Source organism: Vigna unguiculata, chromosome 11, assembly GCF_037176805.1.
Source record: "Vigna unguiculata cultivar grain cowpea cultivar isolate G323 ecotype 2 chromosome 11, ASM3717680v1, whole genome shotgun sequence".
In the NCBI taxonomy this organism is placed as follows: domain Eukaryota; kingdom Viridiplantae; phylum Streptophyta; class Magnoliopsida; order Fabales; family Fabaceae; genus Vigna; species Vigna unguiculata.
The window spans coordinates 11,007,656-11,025,275 of NC_140802.1; the positions used below are offsets into that span (position 1 = coordinate 11,007,656).

Below are 17,620 nucleotides of genomic sequence, written 5' to 3' on the forward strand. Positions count from 1 at the left end.
TTTTAGCCTTAACACTGTTCACCACACTTAAAGGCTGGGGGACTGGTGTATCACACCTAGCCGGTTCCGCTAGCATACCAACACAACCAACACATATAACCCTTGACCGACAACTCCCATCGGACAAGGCTGGGGGACTGGTGTACCACACCTAGCCTGACTCGACCAAATAAGTAAACAATGCATGCACCAGGGCCGCCAAGCATTCAACCTAACCCAAGTCAGCCTAACTTATATCGGTTCTAACCTATACATATCGTCAAAGAAGGTAGTCGGTCTAGGCCGGCTACTTCAGCGAACCCGGTAAGATTAAAGCCCGACCCAAGCCGACTACTCTAATAAACTTAGCGAGATAGAAGCCCCTACGTCCAATAAGTCTTAAGGGCCTAGGTTAGGGCCTAGGCCCACTCATAGCCCAAGCTAGAGCCCAAATCAAGGCCCGACCCATGAGGTGGTCAAACATCATTAATGTTCTATAAATACGCGTGGACCCCATTAATTAAAGGTACGCATTCATTAATCATTGATTTGACTCTCTGAGAGCTTTGACTTACTTGAGCTTCGAAGACTCTTCTGCAGGTAACCCCTCCTGGGTTCAAGCTGACATGTATCGACCGGGAAGAGGCCAACTGAAGAGATAGCGGACTACATGGTAAGGTGACGCTTGTGCCTAACTTATCTTATTTGTTCTCTGCAGGAACAGGTACAAAAGGACCCGAGTTCACCACACTTAAAGGCTGGGGGACTGGTGTATCACACCTAGCCAGTTCCGCTAGCATACCAACACAACCAACACATATCACCCTAGACCAACAACTCCCATCGGACAAGGCTGGGGGACTGGTGTACCACACCTAGCCTGACTCGACCAAATAAGTAAACAATGCATGCACCAGGGCCGCCAAGCATTCAACCTAACCCAAGTCAGCCTAACTTATATCGGTTCTAACCTATACATATCGTCAAAGAAGGTAGTCGGTCTAGGCCGGCTACTCCAGCAAACCCGGTAAGATTAAAGCCCGATTCAGGCCGACTACTCCAATAAACTTAGCGAGATAGAAGCCCCTGCATCCAATAAGTCTTAAGGGCCTAGGTTAGGGCCTAGGTCCACTCATAGCCCAAGCTAGAGCCCAAATCAAGGCCCGGCCCATGAGGTGGTCAAACATCATTAATGTTCTATAAATACGCGTGGACCCCATTAATTAAAGGTACGCATTCATTAATCATTGATTTGACTCTCTGAGAGCTTTGACTTACTTGAGCTTCGGAGACTCTTCTGTAGGTAACCCCTCCTGGGTTCAAGCTGACATGTATCGACCAGGAAGAGGCCAACTGAAGAGATAACGGACTATATGGTAAGGTGACGTTTGTGCCTAACTTATCTTATTTGTTCTCTGCAGGAACAGGTACAAAAGGACCCGAGTTCAAATCCTACAAAAAGTCAATTTGTTTTTATTTTTTGATTTATTTATGATTTCAACTATAATATTATTATTTGTAATATTTTTATAAGTATTAGTATTTCTAATTATTAATAATATTATTATTATAAATATTATTTATAGTGATAGTAGTAAAATTATAACAAATATTAGTATTATTATAATAATAATATTTATTATTATTACTATATGTTACTATTATAAATTATTAGTATTAGTATTATTAACATTATTAGTAGTAAAGTTATTATTGTTATTTGTAATATATAATATTATTACTATTATATATTTATGTTAGTAATTACGTTTCAATTTTTATTAGATAATGATAAATTATTTTTTTGTCTTCAACTTAAAAAAAATAGGTATATTGACAAATATATGATTAATTTAAAATTTCACTCCAACATTTCATTGTTGATGTTCATACCCATTCAAATTTGAAGGATTTGTCTACCATTATTGAATTATATTGATTGTCTAATTCATTTTATTTATCACTTAATGTTTCATTTTCTACAACGAAGATTATCACAACAAAATCTCGAATAAGATGAAAGATGAATTTCTTGAACACCATATGGTTGTTTACATTCAAAAAGGGATAACTGAAAATTTTTATTCTGAATAAATTATTGATGAGTTCAAAATTTTTCACTATAAATTATTTTGGTTCCTCCAAAATTATTGGTCAAAATCCGTCACAAATTATTATTATCAACTATAATTAATAATCATTATTACTATCAACTATAAATATTATTATCATTATTATTAATTATAATTATTTCTATTATTATATTACTCATATTATTATATTATATTATTATTATTAATAAAAACTATAATTATTATAATAGTTATTATTATTATTATTGTTAGATACACATTTTACTTTTACTTACCATGTAGGAATCATGTTTCAATTACTTGTCATTTTTATTTGTTTTGTTGTTTATTTATCTTTACATTTGAACAATTATTTCAATTTTAAAAAATAGTTACTAAAATTAGTAAAATAATAAAACTAAAAAATAGTTTTTTTATTATAAATAATTATTTAAATTTAAAATATAATAATTAAGAGGATAAACTTGATAAAATAAAAATGATCAAAATATGTTTATCTCTTTATATATGTAGTTGTATTAATATTAATATTATTAGTAGTAGTATCAATATTTTTTTTATCACTACGTGATATTATTATAGTGGTATTATTATTATTATTATTATTATTATTATTATTATTATTATAGTTAGACACATATTTTACTTTTATTTACTACGGGATCACATTTCAATTACTTGCTCTTTGTATTTGTTTTGTTATTCATTTAATCTCTATGTCTGTATAATTATTTAAATTGAAAAAAATAGTTACCAAAATTAGTAGAATGATAAAAATGACAAATATTTTTTATTATGAATAATTATTTAAATTTAATAAATAATAATTAAGAGGATAAATTTGTAAAAATAAAAAAAGACATAAAAATATATATTTAGTTAGTGTATTATTATTATTATTATCACTACGGGATATTATTATAATGGTATTATTATTATTATAGTTAGACACATCTTAATTTTATTTATTACGGGATTATATTTCAATTAGTTGTCCTTCTTAATTGTTTTGTTGCTGATGTATATCTTTATATATAATTATAGATTATTAGTATGTCAACATTAGGTTTGGTATTTCCATTGACATTAATATTTATAGCATAAAAATTATTATTATTATCATTATTTTGTTGTTATTAGTATTTATTATTATTATTATTATTATTATTAAGGTTAATTATGTTTTTCGTCCCTCAAGTATTATGCGATTTTGTTTTTAGTCCCCCAACTAACGTTTGCTCCAATTTGGTCCCTCATGTTTTGAAACGATTGGAAATAATCCTCCTTTTTGGACGCCGTTAGTTTTGTTTGACACCTGGCAAACAGACTGCCACGTATGGATCTCGTTTTAAGCTGTATAAGTGGACTGTGTTTCTGCACGTGCTAATTAAAGAGAATGACATCCAAATAAAAGAGGGGTTGGGAGAGTTTGAAACCCTAAAATTGAAATTTGAGAATTGGGGCTTCGAGATAGTGAGGAATTGATGCATATCGTCACTGGGCAGGCAAAGTTTGGCATAGTTATTGCGTTCTTCACTGATGAAGAGTGGTAGCAAAGGGTTTCCATGTACTCCGCGGAATACAAGTTCGAAAATGTCGCAAAGTTGTGCGTCATCTTTAGAAATGTCATCCAAAGTCTATGGGTGTGGGGAAAGATTGTTGCTCCTAAAGGCATCTACTGTGAAAAACAAAGGGAGATTATTTTGGAGATGTCGAAATTGGGCTGTAAGTTTCAAATCTCGTGACTTTTATTGGATGTTGCTTTTGTATTTGTGGCAATGGTTTCATCTTTTTCTTTCGCAGACCAATTCACATTGTAATTACTTTGAATGGGTTGACGACAAGGAATCTGATTTTCAAGGGAAAGAAACTGAAAGTGAAGCCAGTGGTGGAAAAAGAGTTGATGGTGGGAAAAAAAGGTGGAGAAGATTAAGTTTCTTTGAAAAGGGAGAAAATTATGCTGGATTTGATGAAGAAAAATGAGAAGTTGAAGATGAAATTGCAACAAGAGAAAAAAATTGCACATTCCTATTTTTTTTTATTTGTGATATCGTGGGTCTCAACAATTATAATGGTGTTCATGTTGTTGTTCAAAGTTAATTGCAATGTTTGAGATTACTGTAGTGGGAAGTGTTTTGTAGTTGTGATTATGATATTATTGGAATTGTAATGGAATTTCAAACTTTTGGTTACTGTTATGTCTTAGTATTTGCAATGAAAATACAACTTGTAGCTGTGATTATTATGCGTTTACTGTTATCATCAATCTCAGATTCTGGAAATTTTGCTTAATACCACATTCAGCATATTGAAACAAAACTCATGGCAATGAAATAATTACATCATGATTTACTGATATAACAAAGTGGTCTAAATTGTTTTCATTCATAAACAATAAAACGTAATCCAACACTAGTTGTCAATTAAGTGTAGCAGACAAGTGGTCCCTAATTGTGAATACAATAATCCAATAGTTCTGCAATCAAAAAAGTGGTTAACTTTCACTATGCCCAATATTCTAAAACAGTGGTCCACTATTATAATGCACTGTATTACAGAAAAGTGGTCCACCATACAAAAAAGGCAACAAAAAAACTTGATTCTTTCACATTCACGTGGGTTGTGCTGAAGTTGCAGTACTTACTTGAGACCCTAAAACCCGTGTTCCCATTCTTCTTCTCCTTATGGTGGTTCGAGGTCTTTCTCCTTGGTTGGTGGCTACTGCAACCCGTGATGTGGATCTGGTTCTACTGGTGGAGCTAAGGTTTGATGTTCCTGCAGTGTTGCTTGCTGCACTACCAGTTGTATGCATCTGTCCCTGCTAATTTGGTATGAATTAAAGATTCAGAAGTTGTATTTAGGAAGGAAAGAAATTGTAAATAGTACAGATGTGCGTTTACCTTTCTGTTTCTGATTCCCCTTCTACAGCTTCTTATGTTATGGCCTAACTATTTACACTTGCTACATTTGATGATGGTATTCTTCTTTGATAGTTTGGAATGGCTGACATGTTCATCAGCTTCCCTTCTTCTTAGCTTTTTTAGTCTCCCAGGTGGAGTCTTATAAATGGGTGGCAGTAGTTCAGGTTCATTAGTTTTTGGCCAAAGTTGTTGTCCATTGATTGGGGTAATTTGAGGGCCATACGAAGCCTCGTAGGCATCCCTTTTGTAATAAGCATCAACATAATCCTCTGGGTTTTCAACCTTGTAATTATTTAAGTTTAAAATATAACAATTAAGAGGATAAAATTGAAAAAAAGGAAAAAGGACACCATAGATGTTTATCTCTTTATATATGTAGTTGTATTATTATTATTATTATTATTATTATTATGACTATGCAATATTATTTTAGTTTTATTATTATTATTATCACTACACAATATTATTTTACTATTATTATTATTATTATTGTTATTATTATTATTATTATAATAGTTAAATACACATTTTATATTTATTTACTATGAGATCATATTTCAATTGCTTGCACTTTTTATTTGTTTTGTGTAATTATTTGAATTAAAAAAATATTTACTAAAATTATGAAAATGATAAAATGGACAAATAATTTTTATTATGAATAATTATTTTAATTTAACAAATAATAATTAAGAGGATAAAATTGTATAAACAAAAGAGGATATAACAAATGTATATCTTTTTATATATGTAGTTATTGTATTATTATTATTATTATTATTATTATTATTATTATTATTATTTTTATCACTACGAGATATTATTATATTGGTATTATTATTATTACTATTATTATTATTATTATAGTTAGACACACTTAAATTAATTTACTATGGAACCGTATTTCAATTACTTGTCATTTTTATTTGTTTTGTTGTTAATGTATATCTTTATATATAATTATAGTTGACATTAGCTACAATGTTAGCATTAATATTAATATTTATATCATAAACATTATTATTACTATTATTGGTATCATTATTATTTTTATTATTATTATTATTACTATTCATAGGAATTTTATTATTATAAGTGTGCTTTTTTTAATTATAGAAAATATTGTTATACTAAATACTTTTGCTAAATAGAGTTTTAATTTTTTTAAATTTATATTAATATTATTATTAGTATTTTTAATGGTTAAATAAATATAATAACAATTATATTATTATTCTAAAAAAATTAAAATAAAACAAAAAACAAAAAAAAAATGTTAGCACGGATCATAGGCTATTATAATTATTTGGTAAAATCAATTAACTGTATTATATTATGATATCAATTCTATTTATTATATTTAAAACTGAAATTATTATTTGATCACTTAGATTTATTATTTCATTACTTTAATAACAACATTTACAACAATATAACTTAATTTTCATAATATTTCATTACATAATACTTTCACTATTTTATTATTTTAATATAAAAAATAAAAAAATACGTCACATGCGTATGCATGGGCCAATCACTACAAGAAAAACATATTTTTAACGGAGGTTTATTTTTACATTACCCAGGGTTAAAACCTCTACTAAGTTCTTTACTCGGGGTTTCGATTTCCCCCGCTAAACCATCCCTGGAGAATGTGTTAGCCGGGGTTTTTACAAATCCCATGAAGCACCAATCAATAATAGAGGTTTTTTATCCTCTTGTATTTAACATAGGTTTTAAAACCTTAGTTAAGTTTTGCGGGTTTAAAACCCCTGATTAATTACCATGAATTTTGAAACCTTTGTAAAATATCGTGGATTTTGAAACCTCCATAAAATACTATGGGTTTTAGAACCTCCATAAAATAACATAGGTTTCAGAACCCCCATAAAATACCATGGGTTTCAAAACCCCCTAAAATACCCTGGGCTTCAAAACCTCCTAAAGTACCATAGATTTTTAAATTATTATTATATTTTTTTACTCATTTATCATTTATATATTCATATATATTTTTTCAATTACAATTATTTACATTTATTCTATTTTTCTAATCTATATTTAATGAAATTATACATAAATATATATAAACTCATCAAATTGACAAATTATTTATAGATAACTAAATGTATATCAAAATATAACAAATATACGAATTCAAATTCAAATTCAAGTACAATATTAGTCAGCAAAAACCATCATGAAGTACTGCAATGGTTCTCAAAACATAAAATGATTCAATTAACTTCCACATTATATTATATTCTTCAACTATCACATGATTTTCCTCATGTCCAGAACTTGTATTAGTTGGCACACTTCCTTGTTCAGAAACCTACAATATAAATGTGAATCATAATTACAAATGTAAACTCTGAAAAATAAAATAAGTTATGCAGTCTTAAACATTACCGGTGCAGGATTGAACATAGTTAACTCAGGAGGCAATTGACCTTGATAATTTTGAGAAAAGAAGTTCATGATTGCATCAAGTCTTTTGTCACGTTCTTCATTTCGTTTATTTTGTTCATCCAATTGTGGCTTTAATGTAGTGACCTATATTATTATTCTAGAAAGCAAAGCCTAAACAATCGGCCAATATTATTGCTATTCTATTGCTCTTTGAGAAACCTCTTCAAATCTTCACATCTTCTTTGGCCCATGTGAAGAGTATGAGAAGCCCATGTGGGTTTGGGCCATCTTGAATGAAGCCCAATTGGATCTTTTTTAGCATGCTCCTTGTTATTGGGCCTCTTGATGGGCTTGGGCTTGAAGGTGCATGTAGGTCATGTATTGGGCCTTGAGCATGATTTGGGCCTAGGCGTTGACCCAAGCTATAAGCCTTGTTGGGATCACATCAGTATGGTTTAAGGCAAGGATAATAGGCACAACCAAACGACTTTAGAGCATCATAATCAAGTCTTTTAACAAATCATAATGAAAAAGGACTTTCATTTGGGTTAACTAATGAAGGCAATTTGTTGATGAGATAAACTGAGGTAGAGAAAGCTTCCCACCAGTAGTGTGAAGGCATTTTAGCCTGTGTTAAAGTGTGAGCCCTAGTTCAGTCACATGTCTATGTTTCCTTTAAGCTCTACCATTTTGCTGAGAGGTATACGGGCAAGACATTATAAATTGGATTCCTGATTCAACGGCTATTTTCTGGACAAGTTTAAACTCACCTCCACCATCACATTGAAAAGCTTTTATCTTCTTGTTAGATTGATTTTCAACCAGGCTTTTGAATTGAGTGAAAGCATGTATTGTTTCTGATTTTTGTTTCAAAGGAAAAATCCAAGTGAACCTACTGTAATCATCAATGAAAAGAACATAGTACTTAAAATTAGAGGGAGATAAAATTGGGGCAGGTCCCCATACATCACTGTGAATCAATTCTAAAGGTTCTTTAGCATGAGAGGAAGAGGATTTAAATGGTAACAAATGAAGTTTTCCAAATTGACAAGTTTCACATAATGAAAATTGATCACGTGATGATGTCTAAACATTGCAAATCTTCAACACCTTTTCTAAGACTTTATTGTTGGGGTGTCCAAGCTTTCTATGCCAATTCTCCTTTAGTGACATGTAGACATATGGATCTTTATTGACTTGAGATTTGACACTTGAAAGTTGGTATAATCCATCTCTAAGTTTCCCTCTTAGTAGTATTTCCCTATCAAATTGTCCTTCACATAACAGTAGTTTGCATCAAATTCAACCAGCGCATTATTTTCAGCAATTAGCTTAGATACACTCAACAAATTTTTTGTTATTTATGGAACATATAGAACATTATGCAAGTTGAGGTTATTCAATTTAGTTATGCTTGAGGCCAATATTTTCAATCTTTCATCATTTCCAACTAAGAGAGAAAAAGTCGTACCATTGTTTTCATTGAGATCTTGAAGTTTCTCATTTTGATGGGTCACATGGTTGCTAGCTCCACTATCAAACCATTCATAGCCCTGATTGTGGTAGGGGGAGGCTATGAAAGCATTGTGATTTTCTCTCGTTATTTTTAGCATTATGATTTGAACATGTGTTTGACTTATCATAACGATAAAAGCAATTTACTTCTATATGTCCGATCTTATTACATACTTGACATATGGGTTTAGAGCTACCTCTTCCTTTACCTCCTCTAAAGTTTGAGCCCCTCCAATTACCTTGTGTCCCTGGTTTATTGTTTCTGAAATCAGTTTTAGTTGCAAGGTTTGCTGAAGAATTCATTGAAAGATTATTGAAACTATTCAACTATTCTATTTTTCTTTCAAAAGCCAATAGTTGGGCTTATAGATTAACCCAACTAAGGTTGATTTGATCAGATAATTTAACCACCACCGGATTGTAATTAGCATCCAGTCCATTTAGCGTTTGAATCATCAAATCTAAGTTGGAGATTGGTGATCCTGCCAACTTTAATTTATCAGCAAGGTTCTTCATTTTGAGAAGATATTGATCCATCTTCATTTCTCCTTTGCAAGTGTTGTGAAATTCTAACTTGAGGTAGATTGTCCTTGATTTGGTATGTGCACCTACTAGGCTTTGAGCTTCATCCAAAAGTTCCTCGGAGGTTTCACAATGCAACAACTATGTTGCAATATCAATGGCCATTGAATTTCTTAGCCACCCTAGGAGAGTTTGATCATGTGCAATCCACTCTTCATAGTCAGGATTGGTTTTCTGAGTTTTGTCACTTGTAGTGACAAACAGCTATGGGCATTTTTTTTATTCCTAGTCTGTAGCCATCAAGTTTGCAACGTTCTTATCAATGGAAGAACTAGTGACTTCCATAGGAGATAGTTATCTCTGTCCAACCTGATAGAAACATTTGTGGGTAGGTCATTTTTGTGATTTGTGTTGGCTACGGAAGACATGATTGGATCGAGAGCCTTCAAGCTTAAGAGCTTTGAAACGAAAAAAGATAAAATGGAGAAATATTGCAATGCTTTTGTAATACAGATGTTGTGTTTATATAAACACAATACAGTACACTCATAATCTCTATTATAAAGTCATCATTGAATACAATAAACAATATAGGAAATAATTGATAATGATGGCTGCACACATGAGAAATAATACACGGGCATAATACCAAAGATATTGGGATAATATTATTGACATAATATCTTTGGTATTGATTCTAATAATTAGAATCATAACTTTCTCTAACTTCTTGAAAGAAAAAGTAACTCTATCTTATCTATGAAATATTAATTTCATAGTTAACATTAATTTTTTTCCATGAAATTTTATATATTCATTTTTTATGAATGTGGAAATGTACTATGTGTTTTTTCATAACTATTTTCTAATTGTGGCTTGATTATACAAAGTTTTCTAGCTTGATTATCATAGAGTTTTCTCTACTATGTCTCTGAATTTTTTCGATTAAATTATGATAAATTATATGAAAAAAATAGGCAGGTACCCGCATAACGAATACCCGACGGATAAAGGTACGAGTACGGGACAAATATTTATCCAGCAAGTAGGGTACATGGGAGCTATTACCCGTACCCTACCCGTCCCGTTGACATCCCTAATCTTGACTAATATTTTTGGAGAGCCAAAATAATACATTAAAAGTTTATAGTTTTGAAGTTGTATTTAATGTGGATCATATTTTAAATTATTTTTTCTAATTTCATCTCTTTTACTTGTTAGATATTCTCATATTTGAGAATGTTTTCTTTATTACATTCTATATAATTAATATCAAACTCCTAATGTAATTCTTTTGCCCTTTAAGAAATGGCTCAGTTAATTTAACAATTGGATTATGGATACCATGTTTCGAAACATGTAAAGAATTTGATTTTTTTTTTCATATAATTTATCATAATTTAATCGAAAAAATTCAGAGACATAGTAAAGAAAACTCTATGATAATCAAGCTAGAAAACTCTGTATAATCAACCATAATTAGTGCTTGGATCACTAACAATTTATTTTGTAGTTTATTTTTGAATGAAATATTAAAGAAATTACTAACTTCATCAATGCCCACATCTTGCAACATTGTATAAAGTTTCATGTTGTCCAATTACTAACTTCATCCACGGGTACAGATACTATGATACCCGTACCCGCCCCATTAACATGTGGGTATCAAAAATATCCGTACCCGTGGGTAGCGAGTATCCATTTTTAATATCTATTTTCTATTCGTTGCGGGTTTTATCCGCAAATACCCGCGGGTACAGATTTTTTTGACATCCCTAGTCAAGATCCCTTGTGCACATTAATTACTTAAAAATAATTATTTTTAGTTATTTATGAATAATTATTTATATGTAAGTAGGCATACAAATTTTGGACCTTGGGTGATTCATCTATTTACATGCAAATTTTTAAATATTACGGAAAGGTATTTTATGCCGGAATACAATTCTTTTATAAAAATAATCAGCTTAATTTTTCATTTATTTACCCTACCCTTATTTAATACTCATATTTTCTTTTTAATCATAGGATTATTATCATTTATTCATGGTTAAATTCCTTAAATTCACTTAATGTGAATATTATTTCTCCTAAATTTATTTACGTTTAAAATAATAAAAAATCATGTCGAGTATTCAAAGTATTCATAGCAATGTTAAAGTCTATGCTAGGTGGTGTCTTCTGCACGGTAGAGTTGGATTTGGTCGTAGCCAAGGGACGGATCATAAATTCAAGAAGGGATCACAAATTCAAGAAAAGAGGTCGGAAGGAAATAAAATTTAATAAATAAGTACATGTTACATTTTATTAAGTTGTGTTTCCTTCATGTCATAAACTTCATCAATAATAAAATATGTATCAAATTTCTCAAAAATCATTCTTTCAATGTAGATGATCAAATAATCGTCTAGAAATTCATGTCATAAAATTCATCAATAATATAATATGTATGAAATTTCTAAACAATCATTCTCTCAATGTAGATAATCAAACAATCAGTTAAAAATTCATCTTTCATCTTGTTTCTGAGTCTATTTTTCACAATCTACATAGCTGAAAAAGGTTTTTTCGTTGTAGCAGTTGAAACATGTAAAGTTAATACTAATCGAATTAAACGATCAATCAATAGATAAGTCAAATATTTTCTTGTTTTCATCAATCTCCTTGACATAGTTCAAAAATTGTTGATAGATTTCTCAATTCAGAATGAAATGGAACATCAAGATGCAACTTGTATTCTAAGATGCATCTTTTCCTGTTATGTAAAATCATCAACATAAAACTATATTGTCAATTCACAAAATTTCTCTAAATTGAATGATTTGCAAAGCCCTTTTGGATCTAGAATTGCACTCAAAGTAAGTATAACTCCACCATATTAACACAAAATCTATTATTAAGCTCATGCAAGTGAGTACCAAGTGTAACAATGAACAAATTAATATGATAATAATGTTCAGTTGTAATGTTATCAGCATATTTCTGAGTTGACATCTTCTAGGAATATACAAGGTAGTCATCTCAAGAACATTGATTTCGTGCTTCTCACAAAATGATATGACTTCCTTGAAAAAACTTTATATATCATTGATAAAAATATGCATCAATTGTAGATTATTTTCCCATAATGATGAATATGTCCTCACCCTATGTATCATTGATAAAAATAAATTCAAAAAATAAGCCAATCTTTCATGAATCGAAGGTTAAGGTGAGAATATTAATAACATGATAATGAAATTTGTTTACTAGGTTGTAGTGTATTAACTAAGAAAAGTTGCCAAAGTATTTGTGTTGTGTGTAAGCTCCTTTGGAGAATTGTGGAAGCTAAACAGGAAGAAGAAAGGTTGCAACTTGCAAATCACTTGAAAGTGTGAGAGACACGATAACTTCTTGACAAAGAAATTGTACTTGACTTCTTAAGCAAATTTTTTACTTTTGTTTTAATATATGTTTTTGATCCCTGAAGTTTGAACTTAATTTGGAAATGGTCCCTGGTTGAAACTTGGTCACTATTTGGTCTTTGTACATGCAAAATCATTGTTAAAATATAATAATAATACTACTATTAATAATAATAATAATAATAATAATAATATTATTATTATTATATGATAATAATATTATTATATAATTATTAATAATAATATTTTCATATATTAATAATACTATTAATAATTATATATCAGTAATATAATTATATTATTAATAATATTAATATTATTATTATTATTACAAATTATTAATAATAATATTAATAATAAATAATAATATTATTAATTATTATTAATATTATTATTGATATATTATTATATAATTATTATTAATATTAATATTAATAATACACTAGTGTAAAATAGGCTTTTTATACCGGTTAAAAAAGGCCTTTTATACCAGTTCTAGCAACGGTATAGATGCAGGTGGTATAGAATATTTGATCTTTCTATATCGGTTACATGACAGGTATAAAAAAAATTATTTTTTATACCATTTCTAAAACCGGTATAGAAAGTTCTCTTGGAAAAGAAAAGTTATGTAAGAAGAAACGACTTACTATACCCAATTATGGTTCCAACCGGTATAAAAAATTACACATTTTACACCAAGTATGACCTCAACCGGTATAAAAAGTGATTTTTTATTTTTTTAAGAAAAAATGTTTATGCTTCCTACCACATACCAAACCTGTATATAATTATCCAAAACATCCAGAAAACAAATCTCATTTAATCTAATATTTACATGAAATAGAATCTAATGTTTATATAAAATATAATACTACTCCAAACCGAATTACTCTATAAGTCATAAAACACCTAACATCATCTTATATAAACACTTAAAGAAACGAAGCCCATTGCTCACGAACTTCCTTCAAGACTCCTTGATCCATTGGAGATGCGTCATTGAAAATCTACACTATGAATAGTTGAGTCAACAATCTTTTAATGATAAATACTTAATATGTGATTTAGAAATTGTACATATTACCATATCCCATGAGTCAACAATGTTTACGGATATGATTCTATGCATGTGCCTCATGGTATAATATAATTTTTTTTCTAGTTGAGATGCTCATTTCTAAGTGTGTATCCAAACAGGTTGTGTAGGATCAACCAATCACAACCCTAATGACAAATTGATGAAAGCTTAAAAGTCCCCAAATCAAGCAACACGACAATGACTAAATGAATCTAGCCCATTGCAATCATTGGTTAAAGTCCACAACCACCAGAGGATGTGTAAACATCAACTCCAGATCCTAGAAAAACCATTTACCATTAAGTTTTTGTGCATGACAGACCAATTTTCACAAAAAATAATTTCCTTTTTGCGTAGAGGTCTTGTCCTGCAAATTATGTCTTGGTTCATTATCATTTATAAGTTGTACCAAAAATCAAATTTCTTAATCAATAAACTTTATAGTGGTGATTACCTTGCATCTGCATTTTCACAATCACATCTTTCTGTGCCATTAACCCATCATGTCAACCAACCTCACAATCTTTATCTCTAGTTTTTTCACAATCATTTTACTTATAACTCTCCGATACTCTTTCATACTCCTAAAACCAATTACATGATCTAGAGTAGGCAACTACACCATTTCCAATACTAGTTTTGTTATTTTAAGATAATGGATGTGTTGAATACTGCAAAATAATGAACATCATAGATCACCCATAATATACTTGTTTCTCAACAGATTGAAAAGACAATTAATTTAAGTGGCCAACCCATAACATGTTAGGCCTTATTTGTGCAGCAAGGATACAATAATGATACAAAATAGTATTGTTGGTAAAAAGGGGGAAAAGTATCAGTAATAATAAACTCAACTGGAAAAAAGATATAAACACACCTTAATAAAAATAAATTGAACTCCACCGATAAGATCAAGTTGATCCACAAAAAACGTTGGTTTACCGTGTACAGATGCAGCAACTTCAGAAACTTCATAAAACATATTGGTCAACATGGAAATAAGCTTTCAGTGAACTAATTCTGCCCAAGAGTTCTCCCTACTGATTCTTACAAGTGCCTTCAGAACCTATCAGTGACGTAAAGCAGTAAGCAAATAGCTATGCATTAATAACTCAAGATACAACACCTAGGGTTTAGAAATTCCTGTATGGCTGACATGCTTAAAACCATATAGCTTGCACACAGACTTAAGTGCCCAAATGGGAAACAAACTGTCTTAATGGAAGACAAGAAAGTACTGAATAACTAAAGAACATCTACATTACAGAAACCAAAGTACTACAACCTTATAGTTTGTTTGTTTTAGCTCCTCATAGAAATTCTAAAACATAATCCAATAGCATTAAGTTGCAAGCTACTCAACAATTCCAGAAAAACAAAGTTGATGCTAGTTAGGTACGTTCACCTAAACCTAAACACTGAAAGTTTTTCAAGCGTTCAACCTTACAAAATCATTCATGGGGGGTTAAAAAAAATATATACAACAATTGTTCAACCAAGGAGATGATAGAGTGACTAATACCAAGGCACCAAAAATTGGTTATATATAGAATTGTATATGTTTTGAATGTATTATGTGTTTAATGTAGACCACACAATATGTATTTATGCTATTGAACAGAATCAATTGCGACACGTAATAATTAGGAATCAATCATCCTAATTTCCGATATTATGTAATGGTTAATTTCCAAGAAATCTATAACCACTGATTATATTCTAACAATGGTGAAAATCAAAGTGAGACAATGAAGACGCATATTCTAGGATAGCAACTATGAGAAAACTAGCACCAATCACTTGTTCCCAATAGATGGCTATGGCTCATAACAAGGAATAAAGGGAATGAAAGAAATAAGGTAGCATGAGAATATGAAAGTAAAAGGGACAGGTGACAAAGAAGAGACTTAGAGAAGAAAGTTGACATTTATAAGAATAACATTAGTGAAATGCTCTCCTTGCAATACAACCACAGAAAACGTCAGTTTTCAGTTCTAGAAGTAGCAACATGACCATTTGGTTTAAAAAGATGTTTGAAACAGGCTCAACTTCCTTCTGTGACACTATTTTTAATTTTATCTAGTTTAGTCTGAAAAATATTAATTATTAAACTTTTACTCGCTTTTTTGCTTAATAAAACATCCCCCATCACCATTCTTTCACTACCTTAAATAGAAGACTTAACTTCTATAGATCTACATTAAATTCCAAAGTTCAATAATTAGTAGGAATCCTTTCCACTGACACCCTGTCCAACCTCCCAAAAAAGAAGAAAAATATTTAGCCAGCAGAATGTGCTATGAAATAAAAATGAAATTTCCATGAAATACAAATAGAATCAAATAGGAGAGTAGGGAATTATTTCTCACCTTTATATCAAGCCCTACTAAACGGTTTCTCCAGATCTTTCCTCTATCACAAACAAAATACAACAAATAGCTGAGAGCAGATGCCCAAACAAATGCATCCTTTTCTTCAGACTGTATAAAGCAATTCATCAGCATAAATGATAATTTATGACAACATCATGATTAAGCCATTATGCTTGAAAAATGGAAAAAACAGATAGACAGATAACATAATTATCTTAAGAACATTCATATGAAATAGATGATAAAAACGTTTTCTTTATCCACCTAAGCTGAACCAACCAGTTTGAAACAAATGCAAACCCACTCCAATACGTGAACACTACCTCAAAAACATATTTTTCTAGTTATTAAAGACAATGATTATTTCAACAGTACTCCACTACCTTACAAGTATATCAAGCATTAGGTACCACCAGGGACTACAACAATTACCCTTTAATTTATTCCACATTCAAAAGTGTTAGCCCTCAAGTTCTACTCTACAAATTTAAAAGAATATACTAAATAGAACATCTTCAGGTGATATTATTTAGTTATAATGTGTACAAGATGGAAGAACTAACCAATGGCACATGTACGTTCAAAGAATTTAAATGTTCATATTTTTAGTTAATGTAGTTATCCTGACAATTTAGTAGTCTAAATGGACATGTACACGACAGTGAATCCCTCTGTACAATGTCTTTTGTCTACATCTTAACAGTATTAGGAATGTAAGCATCCAAATCCTAATTTATGTTATAAGACACTAGAGTACAAGATCATATAAGCTTTGACATATACTTCTACGCAATATTGAACAAAAACAATTTTCTTGATGTGCATTTATATGCACGTGGTTATGAATGTATCTATCATACTCTAAAAGTCTACCTTTGAATGTATTATAATGTCATCATTGAATTCAGAAGTAGAACTTAATTATTCAGATGGAAAAATCATCTAGAAACATTTGACAAATGTGATAAAAAAAAAGTTGTATTTCTTACCATACAAAATATTCTATAACACAACACTTGAAAGTCCAACTGGTGTTCTATGCAATTTCTAGCACATATTAATATCACAACAAATCCATCTAGAATAGCTATCTAACTCTTAAAACATAAACTAAAGAAAAACAAATTCCCAATCTCAATAATGGCAAGAAAACAATGTAAACTTGCCTTATATTCTTATATTTTCAATTCACTAAAAAAATGTTGCATCCTAACTGTAATGTCACTATCATAATAGGATTCTTGAGAATATTCTTCTTCTATAGTAGAAGCATCATTAGCAATTATCGGTTCTAGGAGATATGCATGAACCCCAAGGT

General features: G+C 30.3%; 1 long non-coding RNA gene and 1 pseudogene across 1 annotated transcript; both read right to left on the bottom strand.

Moving 5' to 3' along the window:
* Positions 1-8,639: 8,639 nt before the first annotated feature.
* On the bottom strand, positions 8,640-9,436 carry LOC146880998 (uncharacterized; annotated as a pseudogene).
* Positions 9,437-13,661: 4,225 nt separating this feature from the next.
* On the bottom strand, positions 13,662-16,413 carry LOC114168268 (uncharacterized). The gene is made up of 3 exons (XR_003600653.2): positions 16,300-16,413; positions 14,808-14,996; positions 13,662-13,856 (listed from the first exon to the last, which is right to left on the bottom strand). It is a non-coding gene; the product is annotated as an uncharacterized LOC114168268 (long non-coding RNA).
* Between the last annotated feature and the right edge of the window lie 1,207 nt (positions 16,414-17,620).